Source organism: Mustela erminea, chromosome 7 (genome assembly GCF_009829155.1).
Source record: "Mustela erminea isolate mMusErm1 chromosome 7, mMusErm1.Pri, whole genome shotgun sequence".
NCBI lineage: Eukaryota > Metazoa > Chordata > Mammalia > Carnivora > Mustelidae > Mustela > Mustela erminea.
In genome coordinates, this window is record NC_045620.1 from 105,447,310 (window position 1) to 105,474,776 (window position 27,467).

Sequence of the window (27,467 nt, forward strand, 5' to 3'; positions counted from 1 at the left end):
GGGGGTTCGTGTTGAAGAGGTGTGGAGTTTCTGTTTGGGAAGAGGAAAAAGTTCTCGAGACCGAGAGTGGTCCTAGTTGCAAAACCCTGTGAATGGGCTTCACGCCACTGAATTGTATGCTTGAAAATGGTTAAAATGATAAATGGTATGTTTATTTTGCCACAGTAAACACACACACACACACACACACACAAAACCCTGTGAATGGGCTTCACGCCACTGAATTGTATGCTTGAAAATGGTTAAAATGATAAATGGTATGTTTATTTTGCCACAGTAAACACACACACACACACACACACACACACACACGCCCGGAATGGAATCAAGGTGTTTGAATTACTTTGTATAATAAAGTTAGATGCTGGATGTGATTTGCCGGAAATTACAAGGGGTAAAGATCTCAAGAGGCACCAGTGAGTCCAGACCTCTGGTTTCACAGGTCTGGGAGCTAAGGCCCTGAGGGAGCATGTACCCTATCCCCAGCCCTCAGTCCCCTCCCCCACCTCCAGTGATGGCAAGAGCCCAGGCCAGGTCTCTTCACTGACCCTTTGCTGCCTCTCCCCAGACCAGTCATTCCTTCTCTTTCTAGCAAACGTGCCATTGATTAGATTAACTTTGTGATAAAGACCTGCAGCCAAGGGTGTTTTAATGCTGCAGACTTTAGTCTGGACGGTTCAGGAGTTAGACGGGTGTGTCTCTGGGGGAAGGCTCCCAGACGGGAGGCCGACTCCACCGCACCGCGTGACCTCAGAGTGCCATGAGACCCGGGCTTTTATTCCACAGGAAACGTGTCTGAAACCAAAGTGGCTCCCCGGTGACAGCCCGCAGCACAAGGCTTCTCTGAGGGGCCTCGTGAGGCTCCTCCCCGCCTCTGGGCACCAGGGCTGTGGTGAGCTTGGGATCTGACAGGGCATTCCCATGCTTGTGCCGCCTAAATCCATACTTCATTTATAGCTGCTGTTCTTAAGGGTTCTGTGTCACCAAGTGAACTATGTATGTGAGAATTATCCATGCGACTTTTTAGAAGTAGTTGAAGTTAGCCGAGGAGATAAACCCTCACGAAACAAATTCCAATACTCACTCTATGCCCTTAGAATATAGTCCCAAGTCTTTTCTATGATATGCCTTAATTTTACTTTTTAAAAAAAATTCCAGTATGTATCCTCTCCATCCAAAAAGGGCTTGCACCGTATTTGATGTCTTTTAAAAATTCTACCTCAGTGGCCCAAACACAAATTATATTTAATTCCACGCAAGTCCCAGCTGTAGACGACTTGCCTACTACTTCCTGGCAGCAGACTGCCTTGCCCGCATGACGTCTGATGGTGACACATTGGTGCAGGGCGTCAGCGTTAATAATTCTAGGCGGAGGTTGCAGCAAAATGAAGAAACTGCCTGATCAAAGGACCACAAAGGCCTCATGTGTGAGACAGGCATGGCACACTCTTTCTTTCCAAGTGAGCAGTACTGTTGCTTTTCAAAATGCATCTTGGTAAGAAAACAGTTGCTCCATGCCATCCTCTGTTCAGCAAAACAGAGCACAAAGGGTAGTATTTCTAGTGCCTTTACAGCTGGAGATTAAGCTCCATCCCAGTGGGAAGCCTGCGACATCACCTTCAGGTCAGGGCTCTTCCAGGTGGTCTCGTGGTTCATTCTGTAATCCCACTAACTGTGGGAACTTCAGGCTAAGGTCTGTTTCTCCTACTCTGCTAAGTGTTTTTCTGATTCTGAGCTCCTTCAGAAACCGAACCCCATACATTCAGCGGGTAACACTGAGATGGAGGGAAGAGGAAGGCAGAGAACCCGAGGTGACTGAGGGAGAGTCACTGAGAACAGACTAGTGGCTCTCAAGAATTACACATGGGGAGCTTTGCCTGAATGGAGCTTGAGCAGGAAAAGGAATATAACTCTGACATATGTGAAGGTTACTGATACCCGGGAGGTAAAAGAAGTGTTTAGCACGGTACAAAGAGTAACCAGAGTCATGGGGCGAAACTGAGGGAGGACGCGGCCTGGAATTTAATATGAGAAATAAACTTCCAAACAGGGGCGTGTCCATCAGAGTGTGAAATGGGCTTATAAGAAGGGGGGTGGGGGAAACTACCGGCAGACTAGTGCTAGTGACATTGCAAAGAAGGTTAGAATAAAAGATCTAATGAGCAGGAAGAACTGGCAAATGGGGTATGTGTCAGGAGAGCATTAGGGCCAGCCCAGGCTAGGGACTGGTCTGAGGGACACTGGTAGATTTTTTTGCTTCCAGGCTCGGGATGGTTAGGGGCAGAAGAGGTGACACCCCACAGATCTGCCGCTGGATCACAAAGACCCTGGTTTCCCTACCTTGGCCGTCTGTGTTCCTTTGCAAGCCTCTTTGTTACTGTGAGGTAGTGATACGGGGTCACAACCGGGAAATGCATACACGGTCATAACGGGCGTAGCTTTTACCTCATTGTATTTTATGTAAAATCTCTTGACTCTCCAAATGAGGTGCAGAATTGTGATTAATACCGAAACATTTCCCATTAAAATGATAGTTTCTTAACAGTGCCTAGAAATGCCCCCTGCCGCCCCCCTGAGTCATCTCTTTGGATGCGTTCTTCCCCTGCAGGCAAAGAGATTTATTTCCATGGCAGGGGTTTCCAGTGTCATGTTTACAGACTCGAGATAATTCTTGCTGGCTTCATGTACTGACCTGCTTTTATAAAATAGTCCTGTCACGATGCTAGGTAGGCAAAGTAATACTTTCATAATGAGGGAAGAGCGACTCTCTCCAGTGCTCCGGACAGCGCTCCATAGAACAGAGAGTGTGCGACCCAGTCTCCGTTTCTCTTTATCTTCTACAATTGCTTGTTTAAAGCCGTGTGGAATGAGTATCCGAATCGAAAAGGAGGCTATGGCTTCCTCTAGGCTCTGTCTACATGGGGTCAGTCTCTACAGTGATTTCTCCCCTCTTCTTCTTTCTTTTCTTCCTTCCTTCCCAAACTTCTCTTCCTCCTCCACTGTTTCCTCTTGCTTTTCTTTCTGGATCCCCATCTTCTCTTTCCTTTGCATTTTTTTTTTTTTAACAGTTGACATGAGTTGCTTTAAAAAAAAAAACAAGAAAAAGGGGCGCCTGTCATTAAACATCTGCCTTCTGCTCACGTCATGATCCCGGGGTCCTCCATGGGAGCTTGCTTCTCCCTCTCCCACTCCCCCTGCTTGTGTTCTTTCTCTCGCTGTGTCTCTTTCTCAAATAAATTTTAAAAATCTTAAAAACAAAAACAAAAACAAGAAAAAGGTTATTTTTGTATTTTTTTCTTAAAGAAAAAGACCTGAATTAAATAGTGGGACCACCCCTTATTATATTAGTCTATGGGAAGAAAAGAAGGCCAAGGTAAGCCGAAAATAATAGAAACACAATCATTTTATCATTTTTTCCAGCTGTGGAGTGAATTAGAGAGTATTGTACTCCCACCAAGGGGACGATCTGTGCTCAGTGTTAGGGGCCCGGCAGGAGCGAAGTATGTCAGAACACCAGCAGGTGGAAGGAACCAAGAAGCCACAATGCCCCGGGTGGTCTGGGAGGGGGTGCTACCTGGAGCCCACTGGCCTTCCTGGTGACCATAGCATCTGTTCCCCCAGAGTGGGACTGCAAGCCAAGCAGGAAAAGACAGTCCCAGGGCTCCCCTGGGAGAAGTCTTGTCTGCTGACGGGATAGGCCCGTCTGTAAACATCACCCGCCTAACCTCCGCCCCCACAGTGTGGCCTGAAGTGAGACATGAAATCCCCCTCTTAGAGTTTTGTGAACATACTTGAGCTCTTCTCTAGGAGTGTGTTAACCCCGTGGTCCCGAAGGCTGAGCTCAGTGACCCCGTGCCCACCCCCACTTCCCCAGTCTTTCCAAGGAATGGCAGAGGCAGGGAGAGGGAAGGGGGATTGGCGGAAGGGAAAGGCAGGCAGTGCTAGGTAATTTCACGAGTTGGAGCAGACATTGGGTGGGAGCAGTCCCAGGGACAAAGGAAGTCTAAAGTAGACTTGACCCAGGCTGGCCTTTATCAGGGAAGGGAAAGAAAGTTCTGTCCTTTTCTCTTCCCTTCTACTCCTGCTACACGAAGTATCCCCTCTGAGCTTCCAGGGTTTGGCAGGTTCAGCTAGTACTGTGACACGGCCAGGGAGTGGGCCCCAAAACCTGGCTACCCGTGTGTGTGTGTAAATGGTATTATTTTTATTCACCTGGATTACCTTGCTGATCGTTTCCAAGTCTTTATGGTGACTGATATTATTTTAGCATGTCTTTAAAATCCATAGGCATATGTGGTCGTGGGTCCCACTTCGCACACGGGGTGGTGAGTTCAATTCACGTAGGTGGAATGCCTACTCCAGGCCAAGCACCATGCCCAGCGCAGGGACTTCAACAATAGACCAAAGAATGCCTTTGAGCGTAATCGAGACCTAGTGCTAGGAACTAGCTCCTTGACCTTGAACCCAATCCTGCGCCCACTTCCCCTTCTGCCCTTAGGCCTCCGTGTATTTTACAGGGCCAGAGAGCCCCCAGATGACCCAGACGGCCCCATTTCACAGCCCTGCGAGTGAGAGCAGGCAGACGTGGGCGTCAGGGGGCTAGTCGCGCTTTTCTTACTGTGATTTGTCCAAGCAGTTTCTTCCCTGGGTATTTCTGTAGGTAAAAATCCTCATCTGTTCAATAAACAGGTGAGCGGGCCTGCCTCCCTGCGTGCCTCTCTGTGCAGTTCTGAAGTTCAGATGAAACATATCTACAGAAGCCCCTCTGAGCAGGGAACACTTTGCAAACCCAAAGGCAGAAGAAGAATGGTATTGGAATAATCAATCTAATAAGCTTCTAGCTTCTATGAAAAACACCCTGGATTCCTTGGCATGAAAGCCTTTGTTTCGTCCACCACAGACCAGCTGTGCTTGGCACAAAGTTATTGCATCTTAGAGTGGACTCCGTGTGATGGAGAGGCGGCCCCTCCTGCTTTGCTGACAGCCGCCTTGCCCTCAAGGACGCCCCCTCCATTTTCCTGACCTCTGCCCGTGAGAATTTCCCGCAGAACATTGGATTGGGTATGCCAAACATGTTCTAGCCTTGATTATGAAGATTATACCCACACAAGCCTCCAAAGATAAATGTTATTTAATTGGATAAACAACCCTTGTGTAGTTTTTCCTATCTGTTTTATGTCAAGGTACTGCTGACATGGTTAATTTGGGGGCAGTTTTTTGAGAAGATTTTTGAGTCTGCATCGATCCTGGCACGTCCTGGTTGCCTGGATAGACTATGGAATGGGGAAATGAAAGAATGAGTTAATACATTAATATTCAGGAATGATAGCGAAAAGACAAGCCCCCAGGATAATGCTGATCCCAAGATTTGGTTGAAGAACCAGGTCCAGGGAACAATGTGGTGAGGGATCAACTAGACTGTCCTCCCGCCTACCCCCTTGAGTGCGTCCTCTTTGTGACTCTACAAGAGCAAGGCCCCTTCTCCCCTGCACACACTCTGCCACGAATGATTGATCCATCCTTGACTCTCACCACAGAGCAGGTGGGCTCGGCTCCTCCATAAAGTGTTTCATCCGTTTAACACATGGGACTCCGAGGCTCACCACGGTGAATGGTGGGAATGATGAGCCTTCTCCGGGTCCCCTGATGTTTTGCTTTTGGCACAAACTCGAACACCCTATGCTGAACACAGTTTCCTCTTTGCCCCGGAAGACCTCAAGGGCAGGAGATGGCAAACCAGTTCTCACACACGGATCTTATAGACACAGGCTACTCCAGCCAAGGTGCCTGGTGCTGGCCAGACAGGGTCAGCCAGCCACAGAGTCTGTCCCAGAGAAGTCACTGTCCAGCCAGGCACATGGAGATCCGACTGACAGCCTCTGTGGCCGGGGCTCCATGGGCTGCAGGATGGTGGCCGCTGACTCTAGGGGCACTGATGGAGACAGAGTAGGAACCCAAGAACACGTGCTGGGCCAACAGACTCGTCACTAGCTATCACCTGCAACAGGGTGATGACCCCTCCACTGGCTTTCTTCTCTCTAAACAAGGATAGTAAGAGTATTTGGCTCTGGGGGGTGGGCAAACTTGACCATGTAGACAGAGCACCCAGGATAGTACCTCAATGAATGGTAGTTGTCAGCCTTCTTCATCTCACTGTACCAGCTCATCTGTGTCAACCCTGGGACTGCAGTTGCATTCTGGGCTCATGCTACCTGACCAGCCACAGCAGTCCACCATTTGTGAGCCCATTCAGCAAAATCTCACCCGGGGCCAAATCTGCACACTGAACACTGCCCCGGGAGGGGGCTCAGGGAGGCCTGCCCTCCTGCCCGAGCCTGAAGGAGCCAATCTCGACACGTGGGACCTTGGAACTATACAAGGAGGCCTGAAGTATGAGGTTTGCGGGTTGCCCAGTGACAAGGTCCATCCTCCCAGGGAGAAGTAGAAGGAAGTGCCTTTCTGCCCACAGAGTGACATTTGGACTTCTATTGTGTGTGGGTCAGTAGCGTCTAGAGAGTGAACAGCTTGCACCATCTCCACCGACTCCTGAATGAGTCACAGTGGCCAGCAGGGGCCAGATTCTGGCCACCTCCACCGGAGGCACATAAAAGGGTTGCAGAAACCACGTCCCAAGAATCGAGGTGAGTCTGGGTTTGAGGACAGAAGTTGCTCTTCACTTACCACTGGCAAAAAGCAACTCTAGATCATCGGTACAACTGTGATGTTATGCTTCTAAAATGAATTCGAATGAAGAATGACAATGGATTCCAAGTTACTTCTTGGAAATAAATTGTGGGTAAATACCATTTGCTAAAGCCTGGAAACCCAGTTTCCTTTGGTTGGTGTTTTTAAATGCTTTGACAATGTGGTTTGTTTCTCTCCAAGAAAAAAAAAAAAGAAAAGAAAAAAGTAAATAAAGGCTGACAACCGAGGGAGATCACAGCCAAGTATTCTAAGAGCCCACAGTCACCTAGGGCACGGCGGTTGGCAACAGAGGACAGAAATCCAATATGGACGTGAGATCCATTCCAAAGGCATCAACACCGACATGAAGATGAAGAAAATATACGTTTCATCATGGGGCGGATGTTGCCATCTTTCTGAGGGGAAATGTAAATGAGGATGTTTTTAAGGATTATTTCCACTCTGTCACCAAACTGAGACGTTCGTGCCCGCTTACTGCCAAGGGAGCTGCTGTTGTTCTCACGAAGCATTAGCGCTCATTCCCTAGCAACAAGCGGCACCAGAGAGAAGGCTCTGCAAGCAGTGTCGCCTAATAAACACAGTGGGGACAGTGTCAACAACAGAGGTAGCCGCGGAGGGAGGGACCCTGGAGGCAGAGCGCATTGCCTCCCTGGCCTCTTGTCTGTGTCCACGGCCACCGGCAGGTGGGAAGGAGGTCCTTCCTCCCTGGAATGGAAGACTGCACATTTTATTTTGCAGGCTCGTGTGGCCGTTCTGGATTAGTTCCATCAGAAGTGTTTAGTGCTATACTGTAACCCTTTTGTCTTTCCTGGTCCTTCCGCAAAAACCAATCCCTAATGCCGTCCCCAGGACCTCTGTGCACTGGCTCGGAACCTCAGTCTGGTGTTCAGAGTAGCTGGAGAACAGGCCCTTTCAGAATCTAGAAGCCGAGCTCCCTGGCTCTTAGGGGAGAGTGAAACTTCTTCATTCTGCCCCTTCTTGGGGAGCCGCTCTCCTGGTCTTCATGGGCTAGCTTTTGTAACTTTCCAGATGAATGCCACAGCACAGGTGAAGGGAAGAGAGCTCTTAATAAACGAAGTCAAGGGCTTTGGGCTTTGTAGACCAGCTCAAGGTTGCTCTTTTCCACTAAGAAGACAATTGCAGAGCAGGAGATAGTTTACAGTCATTATTGTCCTCGGCCTGTTCCCCGGGCCCCTGTACTGCTTCCTTTTCTAGCTGCTCTGTCAGAACCCCGGGTGGGGATTTCCTCTGGCCTGGCTCTCCTGGGGTTGAACGGCAACCTACGTGGGCAGATTTTAATACTCCTTTTTTAAAAATCATCTTATTTAATTTTTAAAATCACAATAAGTATGCTGCTACATTTTTTTTTTTTTTTTAAACAAAATGATTCACAGTGAAAGAGTTGGGTTTGGGGAGAAGCCCTTTTTTTTTTTTTAAACAAACTATAGAAAGTAACTGATGTGCAGTGCAGTTTTAGAAAACATTTGTTTCTGTCACCCTTTGAAAACTGTGCTGTCAGCTGCACGATCCCAAGACACCCCTTGAGCTCCACCATGTGAATGAAGGTAGAAGGGTGGTGGTAAGGAACAGAGTTTCCTATTTGAATATACATTTTTGTCACATAATACCAACAACCGTTTCCCTTTCTGAGAGCTCCGCGCCGTCCCCTGCATGAGGTATGAGGTTCTGTGGTTCAGGGGTGGTGTTGGCTGCCGTGTGGTGATTTCACTTGGGGCTGCGACAGCCTGTCTTCAGCTTCATTTGTCTGAGGGCTGAATTTCCACTCCCAACAGGTTAGGCAAAACGGAAAGTGACATTCGGAAAAGAGTGGATGAGTGTCTGGTATGTTCGCCAAAGCTCATTCTTGTGATAGTGGAGTGGCCGTGATTCACTCCCCCATCTCCCGATAAAATATAAAGCATGGCTTCTTGGTGGCTGAACCAACAGGCACAAAGGCTACTGACCCCTGCCCCTGGTTGAAGATGCGCGAGGGAGGATGTTTATTCAGGACATCGCACTGCCCCTTTGAGAGAACTTTCTGTTGAGACAGCGTGAATCGTGGTAAAGCCGTCCTCATCGCTCTGGGTTTTCCTCGCCATGGATGATTTTAAGTGTGTGTAGGGGGAAGAAAGCCGGTCCCATCACAATGTTCTTTCCAAGACAAGCCTCGGTGAACAAGTAGGCTAAAGGTCTCGGACCCTCGTCTAGTTCAGGAAACACCGCGCTTATCAATAACTCTCCCTGGGTGCTCTGTTCATTGTGGTTTGCTCGCCTCTGTCACCATCCCGGCGACGAGGTGTGAAAGTGGGCTTGTATTCCACTTGTCACCCGCGGCTCCACTTGCCGCGATCATAGCTAAGGAAGTGAGAGGACACGAGGAGGATTTGTGTTCAGTATATAAGAGTTAAGTCTCTTAAGATTTCTGGGCTGGAATTCAGCAAAATAAGGTCTGCTCACCAAAGTGGTTACATCTCCACTAAGTATTGACTGGAGATAAATCTGACAACCCCTGACATCTTTAAATGTCAAATCTACCACATATCACAGATGACATCGAACCTAATGATCGAACTCCCTTTAAAATATATTCATGTAAATACATTTTTGTGAAACCACAAGCTGTTTCTCTCAGTTTTGTTTTCAGCTGGCTTTGATAAAGAGATTGGTTGGCATCCCTACAGCTAATTAAACAGCTTTCAAGCTAACATCAATGAAAAGTTTTAGACTCAGAAATACACTCTACTCTTCCTAGTCCAAGGGTATCCATAGTACCTTTTTAATTGTGTTAACAGACCCTGTCAGAGGAGAATTATTTAGTTGTAGCCTGAGTCGACAAGCAAAATTATCCTGTTCTCGAAGGTCTGCTCTGCCTGTGTTCACTCACTGTGTCACTAACACGGGGCACTGGAGTCACACTACCAAGAAATGCAATTCTTGTTTCTTTGTTCACTTAGATACAGCAGTGTTTAATAGATTTCATGTTTTCTTATTCTTGTACACATTTCATTTTGTGACTGGAAAGCGATTTGTGTTTCCTTTGTGGAAAACAGAAAATAAAATGCAGGAGACTCTTATTTCCAGGTCAAGAATTCTGAGTTACCAGGCTTCTCTCATTCTTGTCTGTCTGGCTCCTTTTTTTCTTTTTCTTTTTCTTTTTTTTTCCTTTCTTTATTTATTTCTTTCTCCCCCTCCCCCCCACTTGCAGTTATTTCTAGATTCTGGAAAACTATTACTTGCTTTTTTAAAAGAAAGGTAAAAAGCCTACTCTTCTAATTTTACAGTTGAACTTTCCCTATAACACTTAAAGCCATGTTGCTTTATCTAAATTGTCACCATTTCATACATGATAGATTGGCTTCAAGTAAAAAGGTGTATCTAGTAAATGGTGGGGGAGGGGAAAGGGAGACCATTTTACTTCCACTCAGAAATGCCTCTGAATATAACAACAGTGTTTTAAAATCTTGCGGTTAACAAATGCATTTTGTGAAAGGGGGGAAAAAAAAAAAGAACAGGTTAGCAGGTTGTATGTGGAGTAATGAGGCTGAAAATAATTTTTACTGTGGAAGCGTTCACATTTTGATTTATACCCTTGCCCCCAAAGTGGGGAATTTCTTTTTTCTTGCTTTGACTATTTCTTCAATGAAAGCTTCTGTACTGTGCCACTCGGCTCTTCAGAAATTCCCGGGTTACACATACAATTGAAGGTGAACCTGATTCTGTTCCGTGAGCACGGCCTTTTTAGTTGTGGTAAAACAGAGTTAAAATGACAGCCGTGGGCAAGAAAGTGCTTCAAGACCAAGTCATGTTACACTCTTTCCAGATGACTAAAACCACCATCATTTCCCAAGTCTTACATCGGGGGAAGGGGATATGTGTGGTTTAAAAGAGTGGGCAAGTATTAGTTAAGGTCAGACTTTTTCTGAATGTGAACATTCGATGATGCTGACTGAGGGCGAGGGCAGAGATTCTAGGGTCAAACCGTCAGACAGAAAATCTCTTCAGGTAACAAATTCAGGGGGTTACCCTAGTCTTCTTATTCCCTGTCATCATTAAATTGTAGGGTTCCTTCCAGGCTTTTTTTGGTTTGTTTGTTGTCAAATGCTGTTGTCTTGCCTAAGTCAAGCTACTTGTTTTAAAGTACCAAGCCCTGAAAGATCTGGAACCTACAAACATAAAGTGTAAAGTCTGAATCACATGTTTTAGGTCTGGAATTAAACAGCATAACCCATGACCTTCACAGAAGATGTTACCCTGATACTGTTATCGTTTTGAGCTCCCCAAAAAACAATGCCTGCCTCTCACCAAGAAGGTTTTAAACCTGCCACAAATGTGTCCATTTAAATCTAAAATTCCTCATGCTAAGTTTTCTGTCAGTCAGTAGATATTTTCAGTGTCCTCCCTGAGTTTTGTGATTTCTTTCTTTTTAGTTCCTTTTACTGTTTATTTGCTGGTCTAGGATTTATGAAGAAATACACTTTCAGAAGAAATAATGAGTTACTCTCTGTGGGTGTTTCCTTTCTTTACTACTTGAAGAATTTTCAAGTGTGAATAGATTATGAGAATACAGATTTGTGCAAAAAGCTGGAGGAAAAGAATGAACTAACTTCTCAGTTGTTTGAAATGAGGGGGATACTGGTGTTTTTCAAATTGTTCCTCAATTTAATTAGCTAAAGCACTGAGTAGTATTTCTTTCTAATATAGATGTTTAAAAACAGCTTAGCTTTTCTAAATATAAATAGCAAGGACTAATGCTCTCAGTATTGCCTGAAAATTTTAGAAATGTCTGCAGGCTGTTGTGAACAATTCTGTCTCTTTATGGAGAGTTGTTTGGGCTTTTTAGAAACTCATTAATTTGATTGTAAGCGTCTGAGTGTTATCAGGAAAAGAAGCTTTAGAAAATGGTTTCAGAATGTGTCATTTTCTCCTTGGTTTAATCTGAGATGGTGTGTGGGCATGCTGGTATTTTAAAAGGCTAAAAATGGTGTACATATTGCTGTACCTTCAAATGTGAGGTAGGATTGCAAACAGAGAAGTTTTCTTCAGTCTTCTCTCTGACATTCTGCTTTTCTTCCAAGTAGTAATTCTCGAATTTTTAGCATGGGTTCTTTCATTCTTTTTCATATTCAATTTGTTGTTGTAATTAAGCAAAAACAAAATTTGAAAAGCCATGTCAGTTTTCTATTATTTTGATCTTAATATTTAATGTTTCATAAAATTAAAACCATGTGTTTTCATTTTAACTAGTTTCATTATTTTTTTTTATGAAATGATTTGCGGTAGAAGACTGCCATTTGGTTTCAATATTAATATATAAGATGAACTACGTGGGTGTCATTTATTTTCAGTAGTAAATAACTGCTTAACCGAGGATTTTACCTTAGCCTAATTTAATCAATTCCTTTGGAATTTTGCTCTGCACATTCCAACAATATTTGATGTGTGTGTGTGTTTGTGTATAAAATAAAAATGACATATTGTCTCATTAAAAGCAAGTTCATGGTGTAATAGTGATCAAAATTAGGGAATGTCATGTAGTTGGTTTCAAAATCCAATCAGTGGGTTAATCATGAATTATTCTTTTTTTCCCAAGAAAGTCTGATTTGGTTGTTTCAAATTTGGATTTACTAGAATTCTTTTTGTTTTTTTGCTTTTGTTTTTTTAAAATTCTTCTGTCTGTGTCATTTTAACCTTAAAAGGGGTTAATTTAGCAAAAATAGATACCTCTTCTGTTTGTATTGTGGCTTGTTCAATTTCTCATAAACTGTATTTGGTAGCTCAAATGTTGAAAGCAGTTTGGGAACAAAATGTCTGCTTAAACCATGACAAAATTGGCCACAATTTGCCGATTGGGCTGATAACAAAAGCCAGCAACACAAAATAGGTAGAAAAACAGTTTGTTCGGTGATCTGAGACCACTGAAGGTCTTTTTGCATGTTATTTTTTTCATTCTGATGTTTATGTTTTGCTGGAAGAGAAGTTTTTGCTCACCCATCGATTTTGATTAACCATTTCATCTAGTGAATTTCTTTTAAAACCCCAGAGAACAAAGCAGCTCACCTGGCAAATGAGACCCATCTGAGTTGAAATCCACCATTTGTACCCAAACTCCCTCGTTCCCCCAGGCTCCACCTGGTCATAAATATCTCCAAACTCCTAATTTGATCTCTGAAAGCAGTACTTCGATGCCATTGTTTCAGGCCTGAAACAATGAATGGTGTGGCTCTAACTGCTTTTTTTTTTTTTTTTCCCAAGTGTCAAACAAAATTACAGTTTGTAGTTTAAAAAAAAAACTCTACCTGAGCCTGCAGTTGAGAAAAAATTTCAGCAATCAGATGTACACAATGGCTCTCGTATTATCTTCTCAGACTGTACAGAAATATTAACGTTTGACACGAGACAACACACTTTTTCAAGTGATGGAAGGAGGCAGCAGCACCCTCTCTCCTCTCCGTTGTTTTGACTTCTCGTGCCTTGAGTGTGTGTCTCTGTGTGTGTGAGATGGTCTTATTTTTTTGTCTTAAAAATCAGATCCTCCTGGGTAATAATTAGGATGAGGTTTATGTTTCTACTTATCTAATCTTTGTTTTCACAAATAAATACAAATAACTCAAACTGAAACTTGATGGCTTTGGTGATAATAAAATAGCAGTCACGGGGAAATTTTCTTCATTTTAATGTTCTTTCACAACCCACATTCAGTTTCGGTAGGAAAATTATTAACCTTTCAACAGCCTGCTAAGACATGGGTTCCTAATACACTCTTGAGGATGATTTGCAGGTTTTGGTTCTATTTTGAGATTTTGTTGTACAGTTTTTTCTTTTTCTTTCTGTCTTTCTTTCTTTTTCTTTTTTCTTTTCTTTTCTTTTCTTTTCTTTTTTTTTTTTTTTTTAAGACCAAGGGCTTTCTTTGAGGGCTATAGCAATGACTTGAAATCCTTTTTGACTGCTGTCTTTTCAATGCGTGCATATTTTACAGTGTTTGTATTTATTTTTGATCACGGGGAGGGAGGGCTCCTATTTCCTGTTCTCCTACTGTCTGGTGCTGTGAAAGAGGAAATGTTCTTTAGTCTCACTGTTTTTCCTCCTTCTAATCCTTGGGTGAACATTGTGAGTCCCGTGCCCTCCATTTTAAAAAATCCGGATGGGCTACCTTTCGGAGAGGGCTGGGGGCTCTGTGTTAACCATCTGGCCTGACTCTTGCCTGCCTTGGGTGGCCTCATGTCAGTGTCCATCAAGCCAAAGCAGGTCAGGCCAGTTTGGGCTTGTGGTCCTGAAGGTCTACTTGGCCGCCGGCTTGCCTGTAGAGGCCCGCGTGGGAGTGTCTCTCCATCTGGCTGCTGCTAGGCTACCTCTGGCAGGGGTGTGCGGGGAGGTGATCATGAGCTGGGAACTCCCGCGTCTTCATCTGAAACACACTGGAGGGCAGAACGTGGGCCAGGAGAGGCAGCGGGTGCGTGGGACGACCTCGAATGGCAGTTTCCATTTTAGGTATCTTCTCCAAGTCTGGCTGGCATGGCCACACCTGCAGAGAGGGCCCTGAATGGGATGTGGTCCTACCACACGCTCTGCCCTTTGTCTGGCGAGGCTGTGCCTCGTGACTCATCGTTCCCTTCTTTGCTCCATCTCCTCCAGCCCTGTCAGTCCCCACCCGCCCACAGTGCCCCACCCGGCCATTTCCCACCACCCCTCTGAAGTGGATCGTGGAAACTGAGGAATATCGTGGTATCTCGTGTCCCCCCATCTTGGCCATTTTTAATGTCGTAGCCTGGGTTTGTCTTCCTTCTCATCCCCCTCCTTCTTTTCTTTTCGTACTTCCTGTATGAGGTTAGTTTTCTTTTTTTTTTTTTTAAATAATAAACAATTGTTTAATTTTGGGAAAGGGGGCCTGGTCATATGGTGTCGCCTACCTGTCTGGTCGTTGGTCCGGTGCTGGTGCCCCCCCCCCCAACCTGTGTGTTGTCGTGTGAGCAGAGCTCTGAAGCAGGGAGGGCTGTGCCCGAACCCCTCCTCCCAGTGTAGCAGTAAGGAGGGTCAAGCTGGTGAAACCATTTTCTATTCTTTTTTTGGAAAGAAATGCCACCCAACCTGGTGGCTCAAGTGTTGTCCTCGGGCTGAGCGGATTGAGAGTGCCGGAGACGGGGGCCGCGGGGCGGGGGGGCAGTGGGGTGAGGGTGGGGAGAGGCAGCATGCCGGCTGGCCAGGAGGGAAGTGGATGACCGGAGGAAGTCACTCGTGCAGGCTTCAAATCCCTCTGCGCTCGGCTCTTGCTGTGCAGAGGAGCAGTGCCCAGAAAAGGAGATGAAGGGACCGACCCATTTTATCAACACTTCTCCCCAGATCCCCCCAAGAACTTGTCGAAAGTCTTGGACGGCCTCTGAGCTGTGACCTCTTTCCTGCCTCTGTGGGGATCTCAGGAGAGAACCATCCAGTGACACACTTAGGAACAGTTAACTACCATGCGGTCACCCACAGTTGCCAGGGACCAAGCCCACGGCCCCACGGCCAAGAGCATCACTAGGGTGTTCTGAGGTTCAGTCACCACTGTGATCTTGGGCGTGCGTCTGAACCACCTGGGGGCTTATGAAAACAGACATCGCTGGGCCCCACCGCCGAAGTTTCGAGTTGAGAAGGTCTGGGAAAGGGCCTGCGAATTTGCATTTCTAACAAATTCTCAGGTGATATGATGCTGCTGGTCCAGAGCCCCGTGTTGAGAAGCGCTGGTGAGGGCCCTGGGCCATGGCTGATCGGAACACCTGAAAGGCATGTCTGACGGAGCGTGTCAGTGTGTCCGTCTTCCCTCCACTGCCTCGTCGCTTCGTGTGCCCAGCACAGACACGGCGGGAAATTCGGCCCTCAGAACTTGGCATCCCTAAGTAACTAGACAGCAAGTTTCCCTGTAAATCGGAGCTTTCACAGCGCCGGCCAGACGACAGGTCAGCTAGCCTGGTTTTGAGGTTCAGTTCTTTGCAAAGTGGATTTTGTCCTAAGGATAGAGGAAGTGGCCAAGGAGAGGGAGGCGATGGCCTGACTGTAGCAGGAAACATTCCAGTAAGCGCCGCCCTTGGGTTGCCCACTCTTGTCTCTCTTCCCACCTTTGGTACAGATGGAGGAAGGTCTTGAATAACTACCTCCCCGTACCAGAAGGTGGGCAAGCTTCCAAGCTCCCCTGGGGAACAGGCGTTGAATCACCTGTGAGCTCCCGTTCATCTCCGAAGGGGGGCAGAACGCCTGGGTCAGGATGCTAGATGGGAAGCAGGGTGCCACCATCTACTAGCTAGCTGTGGAGCTCCCCGCTGCCTTCCGCGTGAGAGGGACGAGCCGAACAGCACCAGCCTGGAGGCCGATGCTCTGCCCAGGGGGAGCACGCATCTGGAACAGTGACTGCTGTGTGGCATGGGCCCAGTGGTGACCTAGAGGATCTGGGTGTGTTCTGCGGCGGCCCTGGGACAGGCTCGTGCTCTGCTCATGGGCGTTTTGAGGGACACAGAGTTTTTCTGAACCACGTGTAGGTCTGTAATGATGCGTGGAACATTTTGCAAAAACTACTTCTCAGGGGGGATCCCCTCAGGAAAGGCTCTAAGTCTGCTCAGAGTTACGTGGCTGTAGCTCGAGAACTAGGAGCCCCCTTCAGAAACAAGGGGGGGCGGGCATCAAGCGAAGATTTCTCTCTTCCCTGCCCTGACCGGCCTGGCCGCACAGAATTCTAGTAATTTACACAAGGGACCCATACACTTATCTCTGAAATTAGTCTGTGATAAGCAACCAACATTTTCTGGCCGTGCCCTCTTGGTCTTAACTTCCTGAGAAATAAAAACAGTGGGGTCCCGAGAGCTGGACACCTTGATGCTGTTGAATACACCCTATCCTCCTGGGCAGCTATTTCGAAATCTTAAAAAGTTGGCTCCCAACACTGTCAGAATCCACTGTGAGTCAGCATGAACAGGATGTGAGTGCCTGGCTTGTCATTTTCCCAAGCATTAACAAAGACTTTGGTGCAGAACAGGCTCAAGTGTATGTTCTACACCTGGGGGGCTGGTGGGGCCTGGTTTGGCGCTTTGGCAGTGAGGACTTGGCAATGCCATGGATGTTATAGCCAACTGAAGTTGGTGACTTTGCTCCCCTGCCCCTGTGCCCTGGTCCTTACTGCCTGGGAAAGAGGCCTGGGTGAGGCCAGCCCGTGAATCCCCAGGCTAGGGGTGGGTGTCTGAGCTACTGTTTGGTCTCCCCTTCTCAGTTTCCCATGCCTGGTTCTTTTCCTCTGCCCTTAGGAACAAAAAGGGCAGGATTTGGGAGCTAGCTGAAGGAACATCCGGAAAATTGCTTGGGCTACATTTCAGGTCCCTGATGAGAGCTTGTATCTGCAGTGTGATAACCCTAAGGCCATCCCTCAGATCCAAGGGAGAGTGAAGTTGTGTGCACAGTGGGGGAGACCTAACTGGAGCCCCTTGAATACTAGAGAGACAGGCAGGAGTAGTGTAATTCAGCCAGACTGGGAGTAAGAGTAAAGGGGTAATGTGACCCGAAGCTCCTCTGGGACTGTCCATTATGGGGCTGCTAGCTTCCCCCAACTCCTTGTGAATGCCAGCATATGGGAAGCTAAATGTGTGGTAGGCGCAAATCTCTGAAAGTTCCTAAATGGGTCATCTTAAGTTTTTTCATTGATAACTAGATACCCAGGCCAACATGGAATCGTTATGACCTTCACTTATCCTTGCAAGAGCTCCTAAACAAGCTCAGGTCTTACAGGGGAAGATGGAATTCAAAATTTAGGGAGTAGGTAGTAGGGACCAAGGTCTCGGTACCAACAGTGTGCCTTCCAGTGTGACCTTAGGAAGATTGCCAACTTTCCTCCCTCCGGGTGCCTATAAAGTGAAGGTTGACCAGATGATCCTTAAAGCCCTGCAATGTCTCACTCTTTGTGATTCTGGCCAAGGTTTGCATGGTGGAGTGTTCATTACTAAAGTCTGCCTGGGCTGTTTTTTTAATTTTTTTTAATCCCTCAGAAGTGGGGTACCACTGGACAAGAGCACAAGCTCCTAAGCCACCTCTCTATTTCAGTGGTGAGACAAAAGGAACCAGGATTTCCCTTGTACCCATGTCCATGCCGATGCATTTCTTCGCTCCTTTTTCTCTTTGCCCACCCAGGAAAATATACATAAGACATCTTTGGTCCAGTTTCCAGACTTTAAGTCATGTTAGAAAATGCTAGCTCATATGACACAAATCAGGAAGCCAGTTTTCCCAGCAGACTCATCGGGGCAGCACTGTTCCTCGAATGGTATTCACCACAGAGCCGAATTTATCGGCTCTCAGAAAGCCCGGTAGTTCTCTGCCACTGGCAAATGGGGCTCTTGAGAGAAAACTAAGGCTACAGGGGTTGATGTGAATCAGCTAACTCACTTGTACAAAAGGCTGGAGGAAAGAAATAAGGAAAAACAATACAGGGCGAGGAATAGAGAGTAGCACAACTGCCACGCGAAGTGTCGAGTGTTAAGAGAAGCTTTGATCTCTGTCACTCAACAGAGCCCTGCTGGCAAAGGCTAGTTGTGTAAAAAGGGTTCTGCTCCAGATATGCTTGGGAAGCACACAGTAAATGAATTTCAGCTGCTTTCTTTATTTCCTAACTTCTCAGGGTCTTTTGTATGCTGCTATGCATTGTGAACGAATCTCTAGGGGCAGGATGGAGTTTTTCCAAAATCGTGCACCCCTTCCTCCCTTTTTACAGAGAATTTTGTGCCATTACAAAAGTCAGGAAATGGGGTGGGGCAGGGGGGCTTCTGGTTTTTCTGGTGACCTCTGGGTTGCATCTGGGGCAGGTCGAGTGTGGCGGGGACAGCCAAACCCAGGAGGCTCTGAGTAGACAGGCAGAGCCCTTTCCTTCTCTGACCATCAGTAAGCAGTTCATGGTCAGAGAATATGGCTGGAAGGTGTAGGCAGGCGTGGCTTTGACCTCCCTCCTATGGCAGTTCTGTCTCCTGCCTTCTCACCCTCCCCCGCTTGTCTAAGCCACAGATGTAAGCACAGAGCTGGCTTGGAGGGCCACCATCTTTGGGGGAGGTGACACTGTCTATATGTCTGAATTGACCCATCCCTCTACCTGTCTTTGGAATTAACCTTCCATTTGTTTGGGAACTGAGAATAACCTTCCACAGTGTGCTGCTTGGGAGCCAAACCGTGCTGGTCTCAAGTGGCAAAGCAGTTTTTATTAGAACCATAGTCCTTAGAGCTGTCTCAGCCTTGTGCTATCCTCAAGGCTTTTATTTGGCTGGCCCCGGACTCCCCTTTGTTTGGTCAGGAGCCCCTTCTCCTCTTTTTCTTTCCTTCATCTCACTAAGGCTTCTTGGTGCAAGCCTGTCTGTTCACGATGCTTGGATGTACCTGCGAGGCTGATGCCCCTGAGAACGGGGGAGGACAGGGGACCATAAGTTCAGCCACCATCCTCCTCGTCCATCCTCATTGGGCTGCAATTCCCTGGTGACTTCTCTCACATCTCTTTCGAACCTTGGGGAGGGGTGCTTGGTGCATCACCTGGGCAAACACCGGGCTTGTCCCAAAAGTCATGTGTGACCCTTTAGCAAGGCCAACAGAAGCACGTAGGGGAAAAGCCTCAGTGTGCCCCAGTAGTAGACCCTGACCCAGAAGGTCAGAACTGACTGCAACTTTCAGTAAACAGGTAGTGGGCTTCTGGGAACATCTGCCATTTCAGTCTCTTGTGAATTATTTTTAAATGAACGCCCTGCACCGCCCCCTACCCCCACCCCCACCCCCGCTGCCGTCACCACCCGCACTTTTCGTTGATTATCACTATTTGAATAGATGCTGATAAATTTGATTCCCCAGCTTACTGTCGCATTGATGATCTGTCTTTCCCTTTTCGGTTTCCATGTACTGGAGTGACTGTCTCTCAGTGCGGTTGACAGTGACCTGTGTTTTTCATGCATGTTTTTGTTTCAGAATAACTGGGAGATGAAACAGGAAGCTCTATGACACAGTTGATCGAAAATGACACAGACACAGAAAAATCAGGACTCGGCCCCCTCCAGTGCCTCTACCTGCTGCCCACAGCCGGAGTGCAGGTGAAGGGTTTCCCGCTGGGGCCTGATCCTAACTGCTGTGGACTCCAAGGGCCTCTACGTTGACCGATGATGTGTCTGGGATGTGGTCATGGTCTAGTCTGGCCGGTTTTCTATTTATCTAGCCAGCCCCTGCGTGTCTTAATTATTTTTCCTTCATTCCAAGCAAAACTCAAGAAAAATGAATCATTTTCTTATTAGCTATACCCTGCATTAATGGAAAGGACACCAAAGAGCATTAGAGATTGATTTCTATAGCAGCACGAGTAAACCCTGCCCTAACCACACAGATCATGAGGGCATCATTAGAAGAGTGTTGAACTTGACTGTCTTATTACTGAGCCTTGTTTGTCCTGCCTTTTTCTTCTGCAGCCCCAGAAGGCCTCCCTTGAGTCAGTATTGGCACATTAACATTGAGGAAAACATTGAGAACTCTCTTTCCACATTACTGTGGTCATGGCCTACAAGTGGCGACCCCCCCAAATCGTCACCAAACTTGAGCTTTCTGCTGAAGACCTCTGCTTTCTCAGCTGCCTCCTTCTCTGCCCCCACCCATCGGTCACCCATTCACTTCTTCATCCCACAAGGTTTCTTTGGGGCATACTGTGTGCCACATTCTGGAGACAATTTGGGTGGGACCAATTCTGCCCTGGTCTTCTCAGCACCTCTAGCCTCCATATGAGTGGGTCCTGCTGGGACCTTTCTCACAAACTGTAGGGGAGCACTGGGCAATTCTTCGTGGATAAACAGCACACTCCCTTTGTTTACATGGGTTCTTTAATCCACCTGCAAACCTGAGCCCCCAGAATTGGCAACTCAACATTCTGTAGAATGGGTATGTGTCAAAGCATTCCTTCAGTGGAGTACCACCCTCGTCCCCAGCCCTTAATGGGACAACTCAGTCCTCCTGGGGGCCTGGCCAGAGAGCCCATGGGTAGCAGCCTTCCAGCTCTTCTGTGAGCCTTCACTTTTAAGCTTAGCAGAGGTCCATGAATGATTTAAAAGAATAGCGTTGTACCATTTCATGCTGCTTAGAATTAACTTCTCAGTCCATCATGCTCATCATCTCAACCCTCCCTCCTGCATGGCACAATGTATGCTGTGGTATATGTCCAGGTCTCAGCCCTGATGCCCCCTGCTCAGGGATGCTCTCTCTGACCACCTGTCCTGAGACAACTGCTTACTGCCACTACTTCTCTCTACTTCATGACCCTGTAATATCAACAATTATCCTGTTTGTTCGTTTATTAATCAGCTGTGTTCCTGTCATGTGCCTTCTGCATTTCAGCTCTATAAAGGAAGATCCTAGTCTGTCTTATTCTCCTGTCCCCAGACCCTTGCACTAGGCTCAGTAACTATGTAGTGATCCATCGTCTTAATCACTTCGCAGGTGACACTGTGATGTTGAGTAGCTCTGTTTTCTAACCAGCGTTTGGTGGGTAAGGAAAGCGTGAGTCCATTTACCTCTGATGATGGAAAGAGGTAAATGGAGCAGCCAAGGTGAGGACACAGGCTTTCTGTCAGTAGACTACGGCAGAAAAGGTTGATCATAAACTATCTGCTATTGGGATAATCAGATTCTCACCTGAACCAAGCTTTGTCTTGCTAATTTAAGTTAAATTATATCTGCTTATGTTCCTGGAAGATTAAAGGCAACCATGTAGCAGAGGGATGTGTCCTCAGGGAGGAGTCTGCAGCACATGCCCCTCATTCTTACTCTGCCAGTTCTTGGATCCCCTAACTTCCTCTGCCCATTTCCCAGAAATTAATCCACTAGGAGACTTATGACCTGGAAAAGGTGGGAAAGGTGGAAGTCACAGGCAGAAGCAGAAATAACTCATGTGGCGTTTGCAGGATAATCAGTTCACAAGGTAACAAGAGGAACAAATGAAAATTGAGCCCAGAGTTCTCCATGGTTGGGACAATGGTTCTGAATCCTGGCCAAACACTAGAATTATCCAGGAGTTTTAAGAAATCCAATGCCCAGGCTCCACCAGGACCAATCACAACAGAATTTGGGGTGGAGGGATAGATGTTAGTATTTTTTTAAAACTCCCCGGATAATTCCAACCAGTAGCCAAGGGTAAGAACTGTTGGTCTGAGGTTGTTTTCCAATATGGTGGCCACTAGCCACATGTGTCTCATGAAAAATTAAAACATAGCTGTGTGACTGAGGAATACATTTTTAATTCTTTTTAAATTTTTGTTAATTTAAATATAAATAACCACATGAGGCTGTGGTTGCCAGATTGGATAGCACAGATGTAAAACACGTGTGTCATCACAGAAAGTTCCACAGGATAGTCTAGGTGAACTCTGATGCCAAGTGAAATTACACTGAACACAAGAGAAATTTAAGGTGATTCTCTCCGTCTGTTAATTTGACCAGGGCCTGCTCTCCTGTCTTGGGTCTGCAGTTTATTTTTCATCTACCTTTTGAGCCAGGGTTCGTGCAGTAGCAAGAGTGACATGCTTTCAAAAGACCGCCTGGTAGGATCCAAAATAACTTAAAATACCAGGAGAAGTCCAAGGCCCCGACCCAAGTCATTCGGCATTCACTCTGGCTGTGAACTTGGTTTACATCTCTGAATACTCAGCCCTGGAAAGGGAACTGTCTGAATGATTTTTTAATTACCAAAATTTGGGACAGTGGGAAGCAAGCCTTCCCGGAAGATCTTTTGGAAAAGCAGAGGGCCAAAGGAGGGGTTTGGAGTCTTGCAGGAGTTCGGAATCTGTGATGGACTCGCTGGGGCCACTCCGTGAGCCCAGCCAGTCTGGGGTTACAACTGGAGAAACAGAAGCCAAAGCTGAATCATTTTCTGCTTATCACTCATAGACTGTCAGAGGTTTTTTTTTTTTTTTTTTCTTTTTTTGGAGGGAAAGCACCTTACAACAAATAATAATACTATTTTGAATTTCGGAGCTTTCCCTTTTTCAAAGCACTTTACCACCTCTGACTTATTCCGTCCTCACAACAAGGCCCTAACCCAAGTAGGGAAAGGATTTTTGGTGCCGGTCTAATACCCTGAGAGAGTTCAGTATTACGGAAAGAATTAAAAAGTAGAGGTGAAGACTCTCAAGGGTTATTTTGTCATCTCTGGTCACACACGGGCAGGCAGTGACATAGCTAGAAGTCGAATGTGCCTGAATTACGTGCTTCTCCAGCACACTGTTTTGCAGAAAAACCCAGGCTTCGCGTTTGCTCCTATCTCATTTCACCCCAGCCTCCTGACCCCTGTGAGTCGATGGTGTGAGGCCATTTTGTCCCGAGAGGTTTGTGTGATTTGCAAATGTAGCAAATAGGCCATCAGTATCTCCCTCCAAGTCAGTTTTTTTTTAATTTTTATTTTATTTTTATTTTTAAAGATTTATTTACTTATTTGACAGGGAGAGAGATCACAATTAGGCAGAGAGGCAGGCAGGGAGTGGGATGGGGAAGCAGACTCCCCGCTAAGCAGAGAGCCTGATGTGGGACTCGATCCCAGGACCCTGAGATCATGACCTGAGCTGAAGGCAGAGGCTTTAACCCACTGAGCCACCCAGGCGCCCCTCCAAGTCAGTTTTAAAATGGGATGTGGGACAGGGCCCCCTGGGTCTCCATGGAAACATCCCTGCTCCCCTCCTAAGGACGTGAATAGAGCAAAACAAACCATAGACCCACACTCAACCTTCCCCATGTGTAGAGCTGCAGAGGCACCTCACAAAGCTCACTTCCCAGTAGGGAGAAAAACTCTGAATCATCTGAGCTGTTGAGATCGAGTGGGTGGCCTGGCCAGCACAGCCATCTCCAGCAGTGGAGGTAGGAGTCGGGGGAGCAGGACCGACATCATGCCACTGCCTGATCTCTTTGGGAAGGTCGTCCCAGCCAATTCGAATTCTCCCAGTCATACTACCAACGGGCCCATCTTGTGTGTCTTAAGTGCATAGGATACGATAAGAGGTTTTCAGATGCTTTACTGAAAGCAAGACACACTTTCTGGGGCATTCCCCTAATCGACTGTTCTGGTGAAGCTCGTCAAAACAGGAAATGAGGTTAGCATGGAATGACTTTCTCTTAGAGAACTTGTATTACCTCTTAGAGACCACCACTTTCTTCCCAAATGCTTGTGAGCCTTGTCTAATGCCGCTTCTGGGTTTGGCCCGGAAATTCGAGGGAGTCTGCCTTGCTGTAGTTTTCAGAACCTGTTCCTTTGGAAAACGGTGGTGATTTGGGCTCGTTCCCGGCCTTCCAGATCCTCTCCCTTTCAGGTCAGTGTCTCTACGATGTTTGCAAGTGACTCTGAGATTAGGGATGCACAGACTTCAGGCACAGCCCAAACATGGCTCGGGGCACACGCCCAGGCTGAGGGGGTCACACATGGGATTGGGGTAGCTGCCTTCTCATGCTGCTTGGCCCACGTGCTCCCATTCCATCAGGGGTGCCAGGAAGAAAAGCAAATCTGGCAGAGATGAAAACTCAGTGAAAACCATCCACTTTCCTGCCCCGCTCCACTTGTGGACCCCTGGCTCAGGAAGACACCATGATGAAAACAGCTGTGTCAGCTTCCCTCACGCGAATCCCCACGATGGGTTCTTTGACTCAGTTTTCAAAAGCAGAGAGGGTTTCATAGTCTGGGCAGGTGGCAACATGTTTATCTCTCTGCTGAGGCCTCCTGACCAATGGCTTGACTGGAAATTTCTGGATTGAAATGTCTTTTTGTCCATACTGAGATAGCTTTGAGTCACTTTGGCTTCTATCCAGCAGAAGGGAGTCAAGCTGGGGAATGTCTGCCCTGGACTCACAGGTGTCCAGGGAGGACTGATGTCCTCAGACTCGGAGATCTGGATGACCCCTTGGAGGTCTGCCTGTGCAGTCTCCTCTCCCTTCAGTCATCATGGCTCTGTCTCCCTTCTTAAGTGATTTAGGGGGATCTTGAAAGCCATGTTGAGTCCCCATGCCTAGTATGGCACATGCTCCCCTGCCACCTCATGTCCCTGCCTCACTTTCCCCAGGTGTACAGGTAGTGCGTGTCCCGTGACGATCACCTAAGGACAAGGATTAGTAAACCTGCGCCTTGAGAATAATCCCCGCTACCATCTGAGGCTTTAGTTTGCTCAGGACACAATGTTTGGTGGTTCACACATTACAGTTGATTCTTGAACCACACGGGGTTATGGGCACCAAACCCCCACCCCCGCCACAGTTGAAAACTTGTGTCTAGTTTTGCCTTCCCCCAAAGTTAACTATTGACCAGAAGCCTTACCAATAACATGACAGTGAATTCACACCTACTTTATATGTTACATAGATTATATGGATTATCTACTGGATTCTTCCTATAAAGTAGGCTAGAGAAACAAACCTTATTGCGAAAATTAGAAAGAAGAAGAAATACATTGCAGTTGCGTACTATAGAAAGTCCAGTATAAGTGGGCCTGCCCAGTTCAAACCCATGTGGTCAGCTGTATTTCCATTCCTCCTAACTGGCCCCAGAGGTGGGATTATTATTCTTTCCTTTCAGTTAAGAAATCTGGGTTGCCCCGCATCACTAAACCTGTGCATCCTGGATTTAAGCCCAGATTCATTGGGCCTCCCCCAGCCCCCTACCATGCTGCTGCTTCATGTTTTATAAATATGGAAAAGCAAAGCCACTTTCCTTTACAGAGGAGTGTGGTTAGTAAGGGACAGCTGGAAGAAAGCTTGCAGAGCACACCTGAAAATGGAGGATAGGAAGTCAAGCTGTCTGTGCTGTGCCCCGGCTGCCTCTCTGGCTACCGCAGGGCCTTGGGCAGGTGAGGTGGCCACCTGAGCTGTTCCTTCTGGGAACACCAGCAGCTCCTCCGGCCTTGCCCCATGCCATAGCTGTGTGAGGGTCCTTGTCAGTGGTCAGGGATGTGGGCAGACTCTGTTTCTGAGAACGGCTTACCACTCAAAGTATGGTTGGAGGGTCAAAAAGGCAGAGGTCCTGCCCTGGCCCCTGGAACCAGAATCTGCATTTTAACAAGATCCCAGAAGCCTGGTGAGCACAGCTGCTAGCTCCGCTCTCTGGGCCCCTTGAGGTCAGAGCTCTGTGGTAACACCTTTTACCTCCACAGCCCAACGCATGCCTCCCTTACGTAGGTGGTGAGTCAGTGTTGGTAAAGTGAATTTTATTCTTCTGAGAAGCTAGTTGGGAGATCTTGGGGGGACGGTGGCGGGGAATCAGTTAGAGGCTCCTGGGGGTCCCAGCTAACAGCGAGGCTGTTTGAGAGTCAGCGAGGTGGGGGAGGGGATGGGGCTAAGGAACCAGGAAAAGAGGGGGGACCCCTCGGAGGGGTGGCTGCTGCCATTTGAGGAAGAAAAGCAAAAACGAGGGAAATGTGTCACCCAGAACTCGTCGTGCCCCTCCTGCTCCCCCCTGAGCAGCTCATTCCATGACTGTGATCTTCGGGACCTCCCGAGGCGGAAGCACACATCTGTAACAGGCCATTCTCTCTAGCTTACCACCTGTCGGTTTTTTTTTTTTTACGTCCCCAAGAAGTCACTTTTACAGTCGCTCCATATAGGTGCCATCTTATGGAGAAGGAAGGCTATTTGGCAGTCTGTCTATGGTTCTGGCTGGTCTGCCCTGGAATTAGCAGAGTCGAGAATGGGGGTGTGAGAATGAGGGTGTGTGTGTGTGTGCATGCGTGTGCATGTGTATGTGTATGTGTATGTGTGTGTGTATGTGTGTGTGTGAAATATGGCAGTGTGTGGTGTGGTCCTGTGAGTGCTGTTTGGGGGTGCCTGGGTGCATGTGGGGAATGTATCTGTGTGGTGTATGTGCAGGTGTGGACGTGCCTATGGGGGTGGATGTGAGTGTGGGCATCAGTGGTACCAGTGTGGTGTGGGTGTGTGCACATGGCTGTGGTGGAGGTTGTTGGCTGTGGGTCTTGCTGGGTATGGTACATGGGGTAGGTACCCGGGTGGTGTGTGTGTGACTGGATGTAGGTACGGTACAGGCATGCTGTGAGTGTAGCTCGTGTGTGCATGTGTCCCGAGTGTGCACGTGTGGCACGTGCATGTCGTGTGTGACCTGTGGTGGGTGTGTGTGGTACATGAGCCCCTATGTACGTGCAGGGATGTGTGTGGTGGGTATCTGTCCAGTGTGCACGTGTGGCGTGGGTGTGGGTGTGGGTGTGGCGGGGGGAGGAGCCCACGATATGTGTGTGTATACCTGTCGGTGTCCCTGGTTTGTGCGGATGGGTGGGTATGTGAGTGTCTGGGATGTGTGCAGTGGGGGTGGGCATGTTTGTGTGTGCAGTAGGTGGTAGGGGGTTGCTTCTTGAGCGTGTGAGGGACAGCCGAAGGGTGTGCACTTGAGGGTGATTGGCAGGCTCTCTCCAGACCCACACAGGACCCCACATGGCTACTGCCCACCAGAGGGGAAGCCACTCCCTCAGTGGCACGGATGTGTGGGGGACAGGGATACCAGCGGGGCCTGGGGAGCGCAGGCTCCGAACCACCTGTGCCTGGAGCCCTTGAGGGCAGGACTAAGCTGGGAAGGATGGGCCCAGGGCAGAAGCAACCGAAGAGAAGCCCCTTTCTTCTGCTCTGCTCACCGACATAGGGCAGCCGAGGAGTGCTTTGGGCCCCAAGTTTCACATCTGGGGTCTGTGCTGGGGGACAGATGAGTCCCCTCTCCAACACTGTGTCTCCTGCTATAGGACCCACAGCAATGCCTTGTCTTG

General features: G+C 47.5%; 1 long non-coding RNA gene across 4 annotated transcripts in view; it reads left to right on the forward strand.

Moving 5' to 3' along the window:
• The window catches only part of LOC116595924, a 134,075-nt gene that overhangs the window by 41,745 nt on the left and 64,863 nt on the right, over nucleotides 1–27,467 (forward strand). For all 4 annotated transcript variants that reach the window (XR_004287915.1, XR_004287917.1, XR_004287916.1 and 1 more), the window contains one exon: nucleotides 19,660–19,781. This is a non-coding gene — a long non-coding RNA (uncharacterized LOC116595924). The remainder of the gene's footprint in view (nucleotides 1–19,659; nucleotides 19,782–27,467) is intronic.